This window comes from Camelus ferus, chromosome 8, assembly GCF_009834535.1.
Source record: "Camelus ferus isolate YT-003-E chromosome 8, BCGSAC_Cfer_1.0, whole genome shotgun sequence".
NCBI classification, from domain to species: Eukaryota; Metazoa; Chordata; class Mammalia; order Artiodactyla; family Camelidae; genus Camelus; species Camelus ferus.
Genome location: NC_045703.1, coordinates 40738455 through 40756969, shown reverse-complemented (window position 1 = coordinate 40756969; position 18515 = coordinate 40738455). Strand labels below are relative to the sequence as shown.

The following is an 18515-nucleotide window of genomic DNA, read 5'->3' as shown; positions in this document are numbered from 1 at the left end:
GCCTTGGTCCTCCCCTGCAAGTGCACACATCACCACCACCACAAAATAGAAAGCATTTCCATCCAGGATGGGGAAGCCACAGGATGTGAGAGATCTCTGGAAGAAAGTTACATAATGACAATGGAAATATGGTAAGATCGGAAGAGGAATTATCAGGGAGCCAGCACACGTGAGGAGGCAGGTGGACAGCGATGATGGATGCGTCACTGGGACACTGAGTGAACAGACGACTTACTGACTGGAGGTGACCACCCCTCCCTCTCCACTCCACCCCCACATGTTGTTGTTAGTTAGATGCAGTAGCCCTAACCTGGACGGAAGGCTCAGCTTTAATCTGGGTTTGCAAAGGATCTGATAGAAAACTGAGAAAGTATCAACTATTCAATTATCCTGATAACCTGATAAATATCACCAGAGGGACTGCCACTGCTCTCAAAATAACTTGACTCTACAAAGCTACTGCAGCCTTGACGAGAATGCACAGAGGGGAGAACTCCTCAAATGACTTGGGTTAAATTTTCCACCAGTTAAGAAGAATAAAAATTCAAAACAGAAATTCAGGTTTTTGTTGATTTTGTTTTGTAGAAAGTAAAGAATAGATCCCATGTGCACCTGAGATTCATACCTGCTACATGTGCACTATTTTACTTCCATTCCAAACCAGTCCTATGTAGGGGGAGCTCCTATCTTTTTCTAGTTTACAGTTGAGAAGATTGGTGCCCAGAAAGGTTGTTACTTGCCTAAAGGTCTAACTGGTTCAGAGTCATGTTCTTAATCTTTGCAACACATAGCTTCAAGTCTTGTTAATTTTATACTGTTAGATATTATATAGTTTCAAGTTATTATTTTGCTTTCCATGGTTCCCTGGATACACTGAATCAAGAAGCTAAGAAAACAAAGCCTTTTTTAAAAAACAAAATAATGCCTTTATGATTGGATATTTTTGCATTGACCTAAATGTTTGCACCAAAAAATTAAAGAATGAATGAAGATCCAATCCATGATGCAAGTTCTGATTCTTCATTTCCTTTTGAAGTAGGGCATAATGGAACAACTGATTAATGCAAATATACACAGGTACAGAGTTGTACGAGGGCCGACTCTGGGGACATGTTACCAGCTTCACTGTTTAACACTGCGTGACTGACGGATTTCATTCCTCTGTCTATACTCAGGTTATTCAGTATCACAGTAGCACCTACTTCATATGGCAGCTTGAGAATTAAATGAGCAAACCTATGTCAGGTGCACAGAGGACCACTGGCAACTTGTGAGTGCTTTAAGGTGTGGGCTAGGTTTTAACACAGGCAATATTTCAAATCATATTCTCTCATATCTGGGAAATATAAGTAGGCCTTATGTAAGTCACATTTTATCCTGTTTTATTTCAAATAGATCTCTAAAAATGGTTCAGGAAAATTAAGGAATTTTCATTAACACTAGTAATTTCTAATTTGACAATCATGAAGACTCCAATTAAATATGGTATAATCCAAGAGAAAATTCACTGGTCTGAAAATACTGGTCTCATAAATTAGTTCTGGGTGATGTGCAGGATGAATTCCATGCTCTGAGGCTGTGAGAGCTCTAGGAAGTTTGGGCAGCCTGATTCCTGAAGCAAATCGTAAACCACAGACCTGGAACCTGGCTCCATCAGTTAGGGGTTCTGTCAATGAAGCATTTTCAAGAAGAGTATGCAAGAGCATGGCAGGCTCGAGGGCAGAGACTCACAGAGCGTGTTTCCCCCTTTGGTTAGTTGACTATAGCATAACGGAGGTGATAAAAAACATCAGCTCAAAACTCGTCGGTCATCTGCTTTCATCCATCTTGACAATGGACTGGATTTTTTTAGATGACCAGCCTGATCAGGGATGTGGAAAGTGATCCTTTGGAAAAGAAATTCATTCAGTGACACAGCCTAAGAGTAAAAGCATGAGCAATCTCAGGCACACAATTCTATTGCTCACTTCTAAAAGAATTTGTTGCTTTTAAATGCTGCTGTGTATTGTTTCTTACGTAACTTTTTATCAAGAAAAGAATGCTAATGAGACATTGTTTATCCTAGGAGGAAAGACATTATGGAAAAAATAATGTGAAGATGAATTCTATCCTCTTGACACATCCACACATAAATTTTATTTGCTATTGTTTATTAGTGTTTAAAATGCATCAGGATTTGGAATACTTACCTTTGCTTTACTCCTCAAGAATCCTAAAACATAGGCTATTAAGCTGTTGCCAAGATGAAGAAACTGAGGCATAGATATTTCAATTAAAGTACACAGGACCAAACATCAGAGGAGAAATTTGAAACCAAGATTTGCTGAATTCTGACGATATTCTCTTTTTTTTCTAATTGAATTATAGTCAGTTTACAATGTTGTGTCAATTTCTGGTATACAGCATAATAGTTCAGTCATATATAAATATGCATACATTCGTTTTTATATTCTTTTTCATAATAGGTTACTGCAAGATATTGGATCTAGTTCCCTGTGCTATACAGTAGACTTGTTGTTGATCCGATTTAGATATAGTAATTAGTATCTGCAAATACTCTTACTAGCCATGCTAAGCTATTGGGGAAAAAATGTTTCTGGTATGCAGCTGTTAGATTTAGGATTGTATTTCTTTTCTTTTTCTCTTTTTCTGGTAGTGGTGTTGAAGTTACAGAAATGTGTTAATGATTGTCAGTTTCTATCTAGTCCCTGGGTTACCTTTCAACGGGCTCTGAAATGGCAGTGGTGGCTGGTTACATTTAAGATTGATCAGACTGCTACACATTCTTTAACAAGATTATGAATTATACATCGACATGCAAGGGCTCTCCACACTATCTCATTTTTCACAGAACTATGTGAAGGAAAACCACCCTTCATCAGAAACCAATGCAGCTTTCCTAAGATAAATCTCTGATCTGTATCTGTGGGTGAAGACCTTTGGATTTTTGCCGCAGGAACACCTCCCTATCTTCAAAGTATTTTGCCCAAATGATGATCTCAGAGCCCAAGGATTAAAGTTTCCTTCCTGCCAACTGACTTGCTGAGAATAGAGTAGCGTGTCAACACTCCAAGGGGTAAGAAACTCTTGTAAAGGGATGGTTTAATTAGATATCTGAAATAAACTTTTTATTCTGTATTCATTTCTTCAGTGGAGAGGAGCCTCAGAAGACAGGTGATGCTGCTCCTTGATGATAATGAAAGGTTTTGGAGAGCAGCAGGCTGAGCAAGGAAACCCGCACCACGGAGTGTTTACGACGTGGGTAGATAAAGGGGAAACAGAACAGAGGCTGTGGGATCTCTAAAGCAAAGGACAAGTAAGGATGTATTTTAAAGCAAGTGTCCTGTAACTGACTACAGTTAGGGTGATGGTTTCAATTAGATGGTTTGAGCAATAGGACTTCACAAGGTTTGTTTGGGTACCAGTGACAACAAAAAGGACTCTGGACATTCTGATCACTGACTGTGATGGGATTTCTCTCACTTGGTGATCACAGGTGAGCCTCCTTTCCTCTTATTCTCTGTCCGCAACAAATTTCTGAAATGAAAGCTTTACTTGTATTGCTCCATGCCTGTCTGCATGAAAATGCAGCATCCTCTGTGAGATGGAAGGATCACGTGGCTACCCAGCAGCTCTGCCTTGTTCAAATTAACATGCACGTTATCTTTACAGAGTGAAGATGTAGACAACCACTTTGCCTTCACCCCCAAGGTGTACACTGTTCAAACAAATGTTTGAAATTAGACAAGTGTTCTTTATCCTGAGCAGAATATGGAAAATTCACAAATTCTGGTATACGAGCACATAAACATTTTACTGTTTTCCAAATATACAAGTGTGAAATGATTGCCATAAATACGAATGTTCATAGCTGTACACAAGACGGGGCCAACTGCACTACAGCAGCATGCCTTCTTGCATTTTATCACGGCACTAAAACATGCAATTCCTTCCCTTGAAAAAGCACTGTTCTGGGCATTATAAAGAAATGAGCCACAATGTGGCCTGAGCAATTATCACTCTGGAGGGAAACACAAATGACACAACGGAACAGAAAAGCACTTTAGACAACCGGACACAACCAGTTCACTATCAGAGTCAAGGGGTCTAATTCACCACCTGGCCTCAATTTTAGAGAATTCCACTCAGTGTGAGGACTAAGGCAGTCAGGGGGCTTAACAAGAAAGCATATTAAGCACAATCAAAAGCTGACTATAAATAGAGGCGACTACATTAGAGTAATGATTAGATGTTCATGAAAAGATGAGGCATGGGTTAGGCTGCACTGTTGTTTTGTAATGCTTCTTTGGTTAAAGAGTTTTATTACCTACTTTTAACTTTCAAGTATCAATATTTAAGGAAAGAGAGAAGCAGCGCTTAAGAGGAAACTGCATCAAACTGTAATGTCCATTTAAAGATGGAGTAATATAAAGACTTCCAAGTCCTTCCTGTAGGGCTTCTTCCTATTCAAAATCATTATCTCGGGCTGCACCATAGCTATATTTGTCATAGCCTCTCATTTTTTAAAAAACTACCATGATGTTGGCTTTTATAGTGAAACCAATAAAACCCACCACAGAAGAAAAGGAAGAAGTACAAATCAATATACGCAGCACTGCTATACTCTCTAGGCCCCCTAAAAATAAGAAGGAAGCAATTTACCATTTCCTAAAAGCCGCATCTTTACAAAGCAGATACTTGGCAGATGCTGGTCTCCTAGGGATGGCCTCCAACATCAGCCATACAGAACAAAACAGGAATGAGAGTTTGCTAGATTGGGAAAATGACTTCAATTGAAAGTAGAACATTTAATAAAATAACAGCTGCACACAAACAACAAATGTCATTGAAACGATGATACAGAAAGACACGCAAATTCTAGAGTCATAGAGTGAGTTATCAAACGTCTCCTAGAAGAAAATGGGTATGCCATTGCAATCTTTCAAACAGCGTCCACGTTCGTCATGCAAATTTTATAATAAATGTGATTGGAAAGTAGTCAAGGTTCGCTTCTGATTTTCACAGTAAATAATAGTAATGATTTGAACACACACACACATGCTCTTACCACAAGAGGTAGGGAGCAGGTAAAGCGACCTCCAAGCTAACAAACTACCCTGGATGTGCTGATACTGAATCTTCGTTTTGTCAGAGAATACTCTAACAATATAATTCTTTCCCCATCTTATCTTTTTCAATTCCTTCATTTGGGGAAAAAATAACATTATCACTATTCGTAGAAGACATGATTTCCTATGCAGAAGATTTTAAAAAAAAACCAGAAAATTAATAGAATTAGAATGTGTGGTTAGCAAATTTGATGCATATAAAAGCAAATGGTATTTATACTCAGCAACAACAAGTATTTTAAAACAACATTTTGAGAAAGATATCATCTCAACAGCAATGGATTTAGAAATTCATAAACATTATTGAAATGTCTAACCTAAATAAGCATAGGGATAGACCACAACCATGAACTGCAGAGCCCAGTATTGTCAAAGGTCAATTCGTCCCCAAACTGGTTATAGGTTCAGTGCATAACCAACCAAAATCTCTGTTGATTTTTCACTATCTTTATTATCCTACTGATTTTGAGAAGTAAATATGTAACTGTGCAAGAAAGAAGACAAGTGGATTTACTTTTATAAATTTTATTTACCTAATTTGTATATAGCTGGTGCTCTGTGGCAGGTATTGCTCTGAGTGCTTACAAATATGAACTGATGTGACCCTCATAAAAACCTCATGAACTGGGTACTGTATTACCTCCAATTTAGAGATAAGGTTACTGAAGCACAGAGACGCCAAGGAGCTTGCCAAAAGTCACAAAGGTAGTAAATTGAACCCAGAGTTTCTGAGATTTTGCTTTTAACCACTAACACTGAAAAGTGAAGAAATACTATGATAAATTTGGAACGTACTACATGTCTAACTTCCTTTAGTACATGCTTAATTGTGAATTAGACATAAAAGTTTATGCTATGCATTAATATATATATTTTATATATATATATCTTAAATAATAAAATTTATATTTGAAATATACATTTTAATATGTATTTTAATAATATATTTTATTTTAAATAATGTTTTATATAATTATATATTTTTCATATTTTAAATATACATATCTTAAATATGTATTATTTAAATATATATTATATCTTAAATAATAAACTATATATATTTTTTAAATAATAAAAATATATCCTTTATATATTTTTATTTTTATATATATGTATTTTAAATAATAAAAACACTTATCAAGACTAAGAAATAGATTATAGCCAGTAACTCAGAAGCCCCCCATGTCCTCCCCCATTTTATAATCTCATCTTCCTGCTTTAGGAAACAACTATCCTGAAAATTTTTAAATGATTTTACTACCTTTTCAATAGTTTCTGCCACCTATGTTTGTATCACTAAATAATATATTTTAGTTTAAGCTTGTATTATATGTTATAAAATGATTTGCAGCTGAGATGTCCTTCTATGATTTGTTCTTTTTGCTAGGCTTTTGATATTGGTCATATCATGCATTTAGCTGTAGATTTTCATCCATTTCACTAATGAATACGATGTGTATTTATCCCTTCTCCTGTTAACAGACTTCTGCATGGTTTCCAGCTTTGGGCGTGTATTCATGTGTGTGTGTAAGCATGCATAAGCACACACATGCAAACCCACTGTTACAAGTGTCACTGTCAGAAATATTCTTACATATACCTTCTTCACAGGTACACGCATTTCCATAGGCTTCAAATTTTGGAGTGGAATTGTTAGGCAGTAGGACCCATAAATCTTTAATATTTTTTAGGGAATGCCAAACATTTTCCCAAAGGGTTCTGTCAGCTTGAATTCCCACCAGAGGAGGCGGAGGGGTCCCTCTGCTCCATATCCTCGCGAGCACTCATCGCCAATATAGTGCACGCAAACGAGACCAACAGCATTGACTGGCTTTATAAAGCTCCCCAATCTGGTGGTTTAATAATGGGTTCTCAGTGTAGATTTAATAATCATTTTCCTTATTGCTAAATAGCTTTAATATCAACGCAGGTGGTTATTAACAATTTTAAATTCCTCTTTGGTAAAATGCCTGTTCATTTCTTTAGCTGAGTGTATTTTCATAGATGCTGTTTATGTAGTTGACAAATTAATCTTTTCATTGTGGTGGCGGTCATGTTGTTGAAATAACTTCTAGATTTGACATGCCTTTTTCATTCTTACGTCATTTGACTAATAGAGATATATGTTATATTACCTTTGGATAGAATTTATATGATATGTATTCTCCTGTCCTTTAGACTTTCAGTCTCTGTCTCCTCATATTTTAAGTTTAGACCGAATATAGCTGAATTGTTAAAAAAAAAATGCAGTCCAACAATTCTTTTCTATTAACTAGAGGCATTAGTCAATTTACATATATTATTTCTAAAAACTTGCTATTATTATTTCTACAAAATTATTTTATGTTTTCTATTTCTATCCTTTTCTTGTTTATTGCCCTATTTTGAAAGAATAGAATTTTCCCCATTTCATGTTTTCATTCTGTTTAGAAAGTCTAGCCCTTGTTTATTTTTTTAAAAAATTACCTTTGCTGTTTTAGAACACATACTTTATTTGCCATCATTTAAATTTAATTAGTATCTTTACCTTCCTTCAGATAACACCAAGTCTTTAAATACCAAGACCTCCGATCAGCTCTTTCCAACATACGTACTGTTGTCACCACCCGGCTCTTCTTCCTCTTCATGAATTAGAGATTAGGACTAGTTTGTATTCATTCAATGTTTACTTCCATTTACTCAGCATTTGCCTGTATCATCACTCACTCTGTCTTCTTAAACTTCAGCCCGTAAACCTGTGAGCATAATCCTTCTATCTGACGTACTTCCTTCAGACTTTCCTTTGGTGTTAGTGAGTATAAATTCTCTCACTTCTTGGTTGTTAAAAGATCTTCATTTTTACCTAATGCTATCAAGACAGTTTTCCTGGGTATGGAATTCTGGATTCATAATGATTCTCTCTCAACAGATTGAAGGCACTGTCTTCTTATTTACATTGTTGCTATTGGAAAGTCTACCATCAGCTGAGTTACTGATACTTTTACACCAAACGATTTTTTTCCAGGAAGTTTTCAAGATCTTCTTTTTGTATTTGGATTCTACAGTTTTACTCTGATACATCCAGTTTAAAAACTATCTTTTTATTTATTCTTCTTGGAATTCTTTGGGATTAATACATTTTAGGATTGGGATCTTTCAAAACTTCTGTTAAACACTTTCTCATTATCTCCTTTTCTCTGTATCAGTGTCTTTAGAACTCTGAATAGTCATAGATGAGAACCTTTCATTTGATCCTGCCTATCTTCTCATTCTCCTTTCCTATTTTTCATCTTGTCATTTCCCTGGACTTCATGCTGCATTATTACTCTGAATCAATTTTCCTGGACGTGATTTCATATCTTTATTTTTGTCTAGCCTGCTGTAATTCGTTATTATCTTCTTAACTTCCATTACTATATTTGAATTTTATTCCATTTAATAATCTTTTGGTCTGCTTGGTTGTTCTTTATAGTCTCTTGCCCCTTGTTCAACCAAGAAGATGTATGCATTTCGTACTTCATCATTTCCAATATGCGAAGTCTCTATCGATCTGCTTCCCTGGCCTGTTGTTTCTGCACATTCTCAGTTATATTGTCTTGTTAACTTGGTGTATTCTGCAAACTGCTCTTATTCATTTAATGAGAACTATGGTAATTCTTTGAAACCAGGGTAAAGCTGAATCCCTGCAAAAGGAACTGTATGCTTTATTGCTGTTGGCTGGTGGCACAACAAAAAAAGGACAACTTTAAGTTAAATTCTCCCATGAGATTCATCTCTGCTCCTCAAATAGGTGGTGTTATTTGGATTAAAAAGTAGCATAAAGCTTTGTGTGCTTATGAATCCTCACCCACCCAAAATCTGTGGTTATGATTCTCAAAGTACACCTTTTCCCCTTGTTCTGCATCCAGGTTGAGAAAGGGAAGTTTCTTTGCTATCACCTTCTATATGATGGGATGTGGCCCTCCTTCACCCTATACAAGGAGGCAGTCTTTGGGGTTTCCAGCTTTTTGTTGCGATCTCGATTTAGATCCCATACATTCGGCTAACTCTATGTCTTCACTCCTGCCCTCTCCTCAGGCAGCCTTTAAAATATAGACTCCAGGTCATGAGACTTCAGTGAAAACCCTCAGGGTGAAAGAAATCTTGGTGTTCACACAACTTCCATAGTTCTAAGTCCCATTTTATTTCAGTATTCTTGGATTCTTGTGTGTGTGTGTGTGTGTTGCCCAACCAGTGCATTTAAACAAAATTTTATAAAAATTTTTATCCAGCATGTTATTGTTCAATAAGAGTTGCTCAGGACATCTAATCCATCATACTAGTGGAAAATGGAAACCTCATCCTATCTTCTTAGTAAGGAATCTAGAAATATGAATAGACACGTATAAAATATTTACTTTATTGATCCAATGCAATGAGACCTATAGAACTAAACTAAACCCCCACACCTCTCCTTAGAAAGAGTCTTTTGCCACCAGCAGCCGCTTCTAATCTGAGTATCAAGAACATCCTTTGATTCTTTGTAATGACCTCTATTTTGTAGAATCCATTTACTCTGAAAGAGGAAAAAGCAGGTACTTTGTTGTCAAGCAAACCTCATATCCCGGTGCCATCACTTCATGTCTGAAACACACTTTTCTCAGAGGAGGCTAATCCATTGACAGAGGTGCTACAGCCACACAGTAGACACTTAAAAACTGTACTAATTACGTGTCAATGGGCTCTGCCTTTATACTTCATGATACCTTGCCTTAAGGACTGGACCAAACAGTTCCCCCTTCGCTATTTACTGAAATTTAGGACCTGAGGATGTCCTTTATCTTTTCATCAAACCATTTAATCCATTTGCCTGTTATTCTCACTTTATTTTCTAACATCTGCACATAGAGTCTGATGCTCTGCAGGGATGGTTAGGCTCTGAGGTTATATAATATCTAGCACAGGAGGATGTTTCCTATGATTCCTCCCTTTTTTTGTGCAACGTTAGCACAACATTGATTTTAGATCACGAGCCTGCATGACAAGAAACATGCCTTGGAGAGCCAAGCAATGCATTGTAGGTTAGGATTTAGGGTGTACTGATTAGAAATAGTTCAGTGACATTACACAAGGGTAACAAAGATACGGTTTTACCCCTCAATCTACTATGGGCAAATTACACTTGTGTGCATTAAATTATAGCTAAACATAAAGTCATTTATATTTAATTAATGAAAAATGTATCACAGGGACTAAGGAATTTGTGATAGTGTTCTAGGCAGAAAAGCATGCCTTCAAAGAAGCTTTTGAAAACATCCTTGGTGTTTACAAGTAATGAGCATAATTATTTAAGTCACTTTTGAACTATAACTATATAAGCAAAGTACTCATGAGATAAATGGGGGAAAAGCAGGATTTATTAAAAAAAAAAACAAGTGTATTAAGTCATCGCTTAACAATGGACATTCTATGCATAAGAACTCCTCTAAGTGAGCTCTGCCCAAGCACCAAGACACTCCATCTAAGTGGAAAGTAATTCAAAAACTATTTTTTTTCTATTCAATCCTATTTTAAAGGTGAAGAAGCTGAGGCCAAGGGAAGATTAATGGAAGAATACTACCTGAACTCTAATCTATCATTTGAGCACCAAAATTATTAGAAAAATAATCTCTTTATTAGAATTTTGTTAACATAATGTATTGCGGAGCTCATGTCTTCTTTTTTCCCTATTACATATGTTCACAGGAAATTCTTCATAATTCTAATGAAGCAAAGGCTACAATTTTTAAGAGCATAAAAACATTCAATTTTTGTTAAGGTGCTCTGTGCATTAATTATTTCAGTTACATCTTACAGTTCTTTAATTTGCCTTAGAAAGAATCATCTTCCTACTTGATTTGGTAAAATCAATAGTATAGTAAATCCTTAAATTAAAGATGATTGCATTACAGCAAAGGAAAACTTATGTGATCCAATTCAGTCTGCTGAATGCATACAAAATATAGTTATGTGAGTTTCCCATTAATATGTAATTTAATCCACAGAACGAAATAGAAGAGCAGGTGCGTCACACGAATACACACTTCAGATTCCATCCTTAGGCAATCTTGCTGTTAAAAGTAGGAGAGAAAGCCCACTCTTGCTGTTCTCACAGAAAGAGCAGTCACCTTCCATTCACCTCCTGCACGTCATCAGGAGAATCCTCCTTTCACGTGAGAACCCCAAGTGTTTCACATCATGATCCAGCAAAACCATATAGATCTGAACACCTGCTCACTCAAATTGTTTTGTATTATTGGAACTAAATGAAACACTCTGGTTTACGAGGTTGAATAAAATTTGTAGAAAATAAAAGAATTCAAACCCCTTTTTAACTTCACTATCATTTCTTGTTATTAGTCAGTATCTTCTGAGTTGTTTTCAGAGAACACCTTTTTTAATGTCTAAGCACATACAAACGCAAACAGAACTCTCAACTTTCATATTCCTGAAAAGAAAAATAAATTATGGCAGGTGGCAAGAAATATAGGTATGGCAGGTGGTCAGAACACTAAGGGATGAACAAATGTTACTCTCAAGCACATTTTTGGCTCTTCACTGCATCACTGGTAACTGCTCGTGTTAATGCGTCATTTTGTATTTATGGTACCTAGAATAATGTCTCCCTCAAATGTCCATGCCTCAACCCTTGGAATCTGTGAGTACACTGCCTTGTATCACAAAACTAATTTTGCAGAGATAATTAACATTAAGGACATCAAGATGGGGAGATTATTCTGGATTCTGGGTGGGGTCAGCCTAAACATATGAGCCTTTGCAAGTGGCAAACCTTTCCCAGTTGAGGTCAGAGAGATGACAGCCTGAGAAGATGGCAGAGAAAGACGGGAGCGTGATGACCCATTCTTGTTGATTCTAAAATGTACGGCTATGTGCAAAAACCTCAGAGGCCTTCAGAAGCTGAAAAGGGTAAAGAAACGGACTGTTCCCTTAATCTTTCAGAAAGGAACATGGCCTTGCCAACACCTTGATTTTAGCCCAATGAAACTCCTGTTGAACTTCTGACCAACAGTAGTATAAGATAACAAATCCGTGTTGTCTTAAGCCATTAAATTTGTGGGACTTTGTTACAGCAGCAAGAGAAAAACTAATTCAGCCCAATTCCCCAGAACAACCTTGTGAGGAGGGAGAAAACAGTTGGTGTCTCTTTTTTTAAAATTGCAAGAACTAGTTCTCAGATCACTGAGAGAATTTCTCAAAGGTCCCTCTGCTAACGGGGAGTGGTATAAGGACGCAAGGTCCTGCCACCTAAACCCAGGTCCACTGCACTGCTTCTCCAGGGAATACCTTTAAGGAAGAAGTGTTGAGGCAACGCTGACTCATTCAGACTACCCCCAAAATACCAGGTCACAAAGACAATGAGGCTGCGAAACACAGACACGGGGACAAGTGAATTACGGTTGGTCAAGGCAGACTGGGCATCGTCTCAGAGGTGCGGAAAATCAACCTGTTTTGGAGGAACACCTGGAGGAGATCCAGGGTCACTGGTCCTTGAGAAACAGGAGGCAGGGGTGAGGTTGGTGATGGTGACATGACTCAGGTTGGGCAATAGTGAATGCTATGGTAAACATACTTGCTATGTTCAACAGACAGTGGAGAGGTATCAATGTCTCTTGAACAAGAGCGTGCCTTCTTAAACATGTGCATGAAAATGACTGACCCAGTGGCACTCTGGAGAAAAAAATGCAATAGGAACAGACTATAAATAAGAAATCCCTGAACTATTGGGACACTATGTTCTTAGTTCCAATAAACTGTAATGAAAACTGAAACTATGACTACGAAGTAGAGGGAATGGCAGCTTTGAGATAAAAAAACAAACAAAAACTGGTTTGAAGAGGAATGCTGGATGCAGGGTACAGGGGAGAAAGGACATTTCATTATCTGAGACTTCTACCAACCATCATTTTGTGACCATTTACCAGGTACTCTTTTAACCAGCTTATATAAATTCTATTAGCAATTAACATTTCACTAAACACTGTTTTGGACTCTGCTTTAAGTACACTTATTTTCTCACATTCACCTCAGAACAGATTTATGAGAGAGGTACTAGTAATATGTCCCCTTCACAGATTTTGATACTGAGGTGCAGAAAGGATGCAAACTACGCTCGTGATCATGAAACTAGTAAATAACAAAGACAGGATTCAAGCTCAGAGCTATCTGAGTTGGAAGTCCCAACCATTAAACTGCAGACGTGGTCTGCCAATTCTTGACACAATGTTGTATTATGCTTTGGTAAAGCTTTGGATTTCAGAGGAAGTTAATTTTATTATTTTGAATATCTCTTACTGGAGCATTAGAAGTATTTTTTTTTTTTACTCTGGTTTATCTGTCAGCTAGGGGAAAATACAAGTTCAAGCTGGGGAATAGTATGAATTTCTTTATTTTTTAACAAATGTAGATAGCCTAGTAACTTGTAGCAGCTAAACTGCAAGATTGAAAGCTAATGAAACCATAAATATATATATATATACCACTCCTGTGGATTCTAAATTCTGTGCTAAATCAAGTCAAAATTATGGAATTGGTATAAATTGCCAAATTTTATTTCTCCCAAGAGTGAGACACTTTAAAAACTCACTAAGCTGCTTAGTATCTTTTGAATCAAAGAACTTTTATAATACACTGAAGTGACAAAATGGGATGTGTAAGAGCTGATAAACCACATGGATTAAATGTCTCTCAAAATACTATCAGGTTTAAAAGCTAAGAGAAACACACTTCAATGAAAAAAAAAGAACATAAGAAAATGTCACTATGATTGACCAAGAGCAAATATCTGAGAAATAGCGTGAGACATATTTCCAAAGTAAAAATGTTCTGGCTTATCTCTGTCTAATTAATGCACCAAAGAAGTAGAACTTTAATTAAAATACACTTTGAGGAGGGAGCAAACATGCAGCAGGAATGGATAGAGAGTGGTTGAGCTGTAGATTTTAAAATTACTGAGCAGTTTTATTTTGAATTTTTGAGGAACCTCCATACTGTTTTCCATGATGCCTGTACCAAATGACAATCCCACCTATAGTGTACAAGGGTTCCCTTTTCTCCACATACTTCCCAACACCTGCTACCTTTTTTTTTTAAAGCCATTTAACAAGTGTGAGGTGATGTCTCATTGTGGTTTTGATTTGCAATTATTTGGTAATTAGGGATGAATAGTGATGCTGAACACCTTTTCATATGCATGCTTTCTTTGGAGACATGTCTATTCAGTTCTTTTGCTCATATTTAGAGTCAGTTATCTGCCTTTGTTATTGAGTTGTAGGAGTTTCTTATATATTTTGGATATTAACCCTTTATCAGTTACACGGTCTGCAATTATTTTCTCCCATTCTGTAGATTGCTTTTTCATTTTGTTGATGGTTTCCTTTGCTGTGCAGAACTTTTTAGTTTGATAGTCTCACTTTTCTATAATTGCTTTTGTAATGCTTGTGCTTTGGTGTCATATCCAAGAAATCACTGCCAAGACTAATGTCAAGGAGCTTTTTCCCTATGCTTTCTTCTAGAAGTTTTACAGTTTCAGGTCTTACATTGAAGTGTTTAATCCATGTTGAATTAATTTTTGTGTGTAGTTGAGGTGCAAAATAAATGTTCCAATTTAATGTTTCTGCATATAGATATCCAGTTTTCCAAATACCATTTTGGAGAGACTATGCTTTCCCCATCGTGTGTTCTTGGCAACCTTGTAGCAGATTAGCTGGCCGTTAAGGCATGGGTTTATTTCTGGGCTCTGTATTCTGTTCCATTGTCCTGTGTGCCATATTTCTGGGTATACATCCAAAGGAATGGAACTCAGGATCTCAAAGAGGTTATCTGCACTATGATGCTCTCCACAGCATCATTTACAAGTCAAGACACAGAAGCGACCTAAATGTCTATCAACAGGTGATGGTTAAAGACAATGTGGTATATGTGTACAATAATGTTATTCAGCCTTAAAAGAGAAGAAGATTCTGACACTTGCTACAGGCTGGAGGACATTATGCTAAGTGAAATAAACCAGACACGGAAGGAAAAATACTACATGCTACCACTTACATGAAAAAATCTAAAATGGTTAAGCTCAAACAACCAGAGAATAGAATAGTGGTTGTTAGGAGCTGGGGGGATGGAAAACATGGAAATATTAGTCAAAGATTATAAAGTTTCAGTTATACAAGATGAGTAAGTCCTAAAGATCTACTGTACTGCACAAAGCCTATGGTTAACAATACTGTATTAAATACTTAGAAATTTGCTAAGAGGGTAGATCTCACATGTTAAGGGATTGTCCTACACACATACACATAAAATAATAACTAAAGAACATGGGAGGAAACTTTTGGAGGCACCAGATATGCTTATGGCATACTAAAACTCTTTTCATATCATCACCATTGTAAATGATAATATATTGCTGATTCTCACAAAGGACTTGTCATGATATTTTGAGAAATGAATAGTACTTTGGAACCAAAATCTGGCATGTGATTGTAAAATCCCTTGTACGTAACGTGGTGACTCTGTGCACAGAGTCTACAATAGATAAGAAAAGCAATTAACAAACTAGAATTGCTGAAAGTTTCACCTTATCCAATAATCTAGGATACTGTTCTGCTGCTGCAGAGTGATTGTAGGAAAAGCCAAATCAATAAAGATGAGAGTTTGACTGGAGGATTCATACAGTCCTCACACACAAACAATTACTATAAAACAACAACAACATTTATGGAGGCCATGGTTCCAATAATCTCATCGATTTTAAGATCCATGAGGGTGACATTACCAATATCCTGGCTGCCAAATTCCTCATCTTTCTCAATTTCGACATCTTCCTCTCCATTCTCTCCTCTTTAACCTTCTGTTTCAGAACATATCCCACTTGTTTGCAAACCCACTTCTGTCCCTGAACCTCTCTCACCAAATCCCTTCTGAGGATCACTCCTCTTTCTCACTTTTATCTTCTATTTCTCCTCAGTTTTCCTTCTCGTGCTTCCTATACTTGAGGAAAGCTTTCCATGGGAAGAATAACCATAAATGCCTCCACCGTAAGATACCTTCCTTTGTAAAATGTATTTAATATCACCATTTAAAAAGCACTACCATAATAAAAGTGAAAATGTGTGACAGATACAAGGAAATGTAACACTTGATAGTGATGAAACATAATGCAGAGGTAGGCTTATTAAAGATTTTTCTCTATATGGTAAACTAACTTTTTTTTATATTTCAAAACCTTCTTTTTATAAGTTACCCTGTATTTTTTCACAATCAAAATTTCAAAAAATAGTCTATATTCAGTGACTTCCACATTTGCTATTTGCCTGACATTCACTTTTCACCTATTTTAGTCTTGCTTCCTTTTTTTCTACTTAATTAAAATAGCTCTCATGAAGGCATCAAATGACATTAAAAAGCATAAGATTACATATTTAAAATTTTTTTCCTTGATTCTTAATATCTTGGCTATGTTTCTATAATTAAATACTGTCATCTCCTTGAAATCTCTCCTTTTTCAGTTGTCTTGAATATCTCCAGGATTTTCTCTTTCCCTAATTCCCATTTCTTCCCAGTTTCTCCCTTGTCTAAGCTTCATCCTACCTACCTTTCAGATGTCAGAAAATGACAAGGTACTACTGAGCTTTTTCCCCGTCTCTTTTTCTCCACTTTGTCATTTGTTTCATTTTATCATATTTCATGGGTTCGACTCTCACTTCTTTGCAAATGACTGTTAAATGAGTCTCTGGGAACACGCTGGTTCCCTTGAGCTACATACATTCAATTGTCTGCTGGACGTATCCTGCAGGCGCCCTCATGGCACCTCAAACACCCCACCCCCCAAGGCAATCACATCATCTTTCTCCTCAATGCAATCCCTCTTTGTGCTTCTAATCCTAATAATAGCATCATCTTTTCATTAGTTAGCAAGTTCAAAATATCAGGGTTATGTAAGAATCCTTTTCTTGCCCCATACAACCAAGACATTGCTATAATGTTATTCAAGCCCCATAAGTTTTAATTTATTTTAACCATATTTTCTTCGTATTTGTATTTTTTTTCTTTAGACACTGATTTGCCTGTGGAAGAACTCCTCCCACCTCGTCAACGCTATATTCCATTGGAAAGCTGTTTATACATCCATACAGACACACACACACACACACACACACACACACAATCACACACATCTAGCATTCCTGGGTGTAGTTCTTTTGGTTATGTTTTTTCTAATAGCATTTTATTAACTTCTTGTCCTATTGTTCCCTTCTGCAACAAAATAAAACAAAAAATAAACACTTTCTACACCTCAGCCTCCAGTTGCCAACTAGTCACTCATTCCTTAACCAATTGTAATTTGTTTGGTTCCAGGATTGCAAATGAAAAATGTTCTTCCTTGAGTAATTCTTGACTTTCAGTACAGCAAGTCTGAACCTTCCTAAGACTCCCCTTCCTCAACCGTTTTGTGATGTTCACGTTGCCAACTACACCCAGTTCCTCAAAGTCCATGCCTGATCTCTACCATGTGCATTTCTCTACTGGTCCTACTAGGTTAACACATCTCGTTCTACATAGATTACTCTCTCTTGATTCATTATGTAGAAGTTGTCAAAATTCTTAATTTGAATTGTTTTTCTACAGTTTCTCTCAGATCGTGTGTTTCTATGTATGAACCTAGAATACTCAGGTGGATCATCCAATTTTTTCCCTCATTTTTGACTGTCAGAGGTGTGATCACAAGTACCTAATAGACACCTCTGTCTTAAATGCAACACATGCAAAAGCAATTTTATATTCTAGGTCAAACCCAGTAGCCAGTTGACTACCTATGTCTACCATTCCACTCTCCATGTCAGTAGAAACTGTTGTCAAATATACCCCAGTTTTCCTTCTTCCCACATAGCCAACTTCTTGCCAAGACCTAAACATGCAATGTGTCCGATGTTTATTTCACATGTCCCTCTTCTCCACTGCATTTTCAGCCCCACAACCCATTTTTCCTCACACCAGAAGAATCTTCTGAAAGTACTCTTCTGTTAATGTATCATTTATCTTTTCAAAAACCTTTAGTGTCTTAACTTTATACATTATTTGGCACATAGCACAAGACTTTATATATTATATATATATATATATATATATATATATATATATATATATATAATATATATATAAAGTATTTAATAATTGTTTAAAAAATAGAATTACTAGATTGAACCCACTCATTCAGATAAAGTTACTTACAAGTAAACATATTAAAATATATGTACATATTTTTACTATTTGCTATCTAAGAATACTCCCTAATTATTCAGAGAAAGAAGGGCAATTTCCCTACAAAAATTTTATAACAACATATTTTCTGCCTCCTTTATGGTTCTTAAA

The 18515-nt window shown here is 36.4% G+C and overlaps 1 protein-coding gene and 1 long non-coding RNA gene across 7 annotated transcripts in view; one reads left to right on the top strand and one right to left on the bottom strand.

Moving 5' to 3' along the window:
- The window catches only part of NKAIN2 (sodium/potassium transporting ATPase interacting 2), an 854966-nt gene that overhangs the window by 467534 nt on the left and 368917 nt on the right, over positions 1 to 18515 (bottom strand). The window lies entirely within an intron of this gene.
- On the top strand, positions 279 to 17564 carry LOC116665378. The gene is made up of 3 exons (XR_004321971.1): positions 279 to 1112; positions 11242 to 11249; positions 17554 to 17564. It is a non-coding gene; the product is annotated as an uncharacterized LOC116665378 (long non-coding RNA).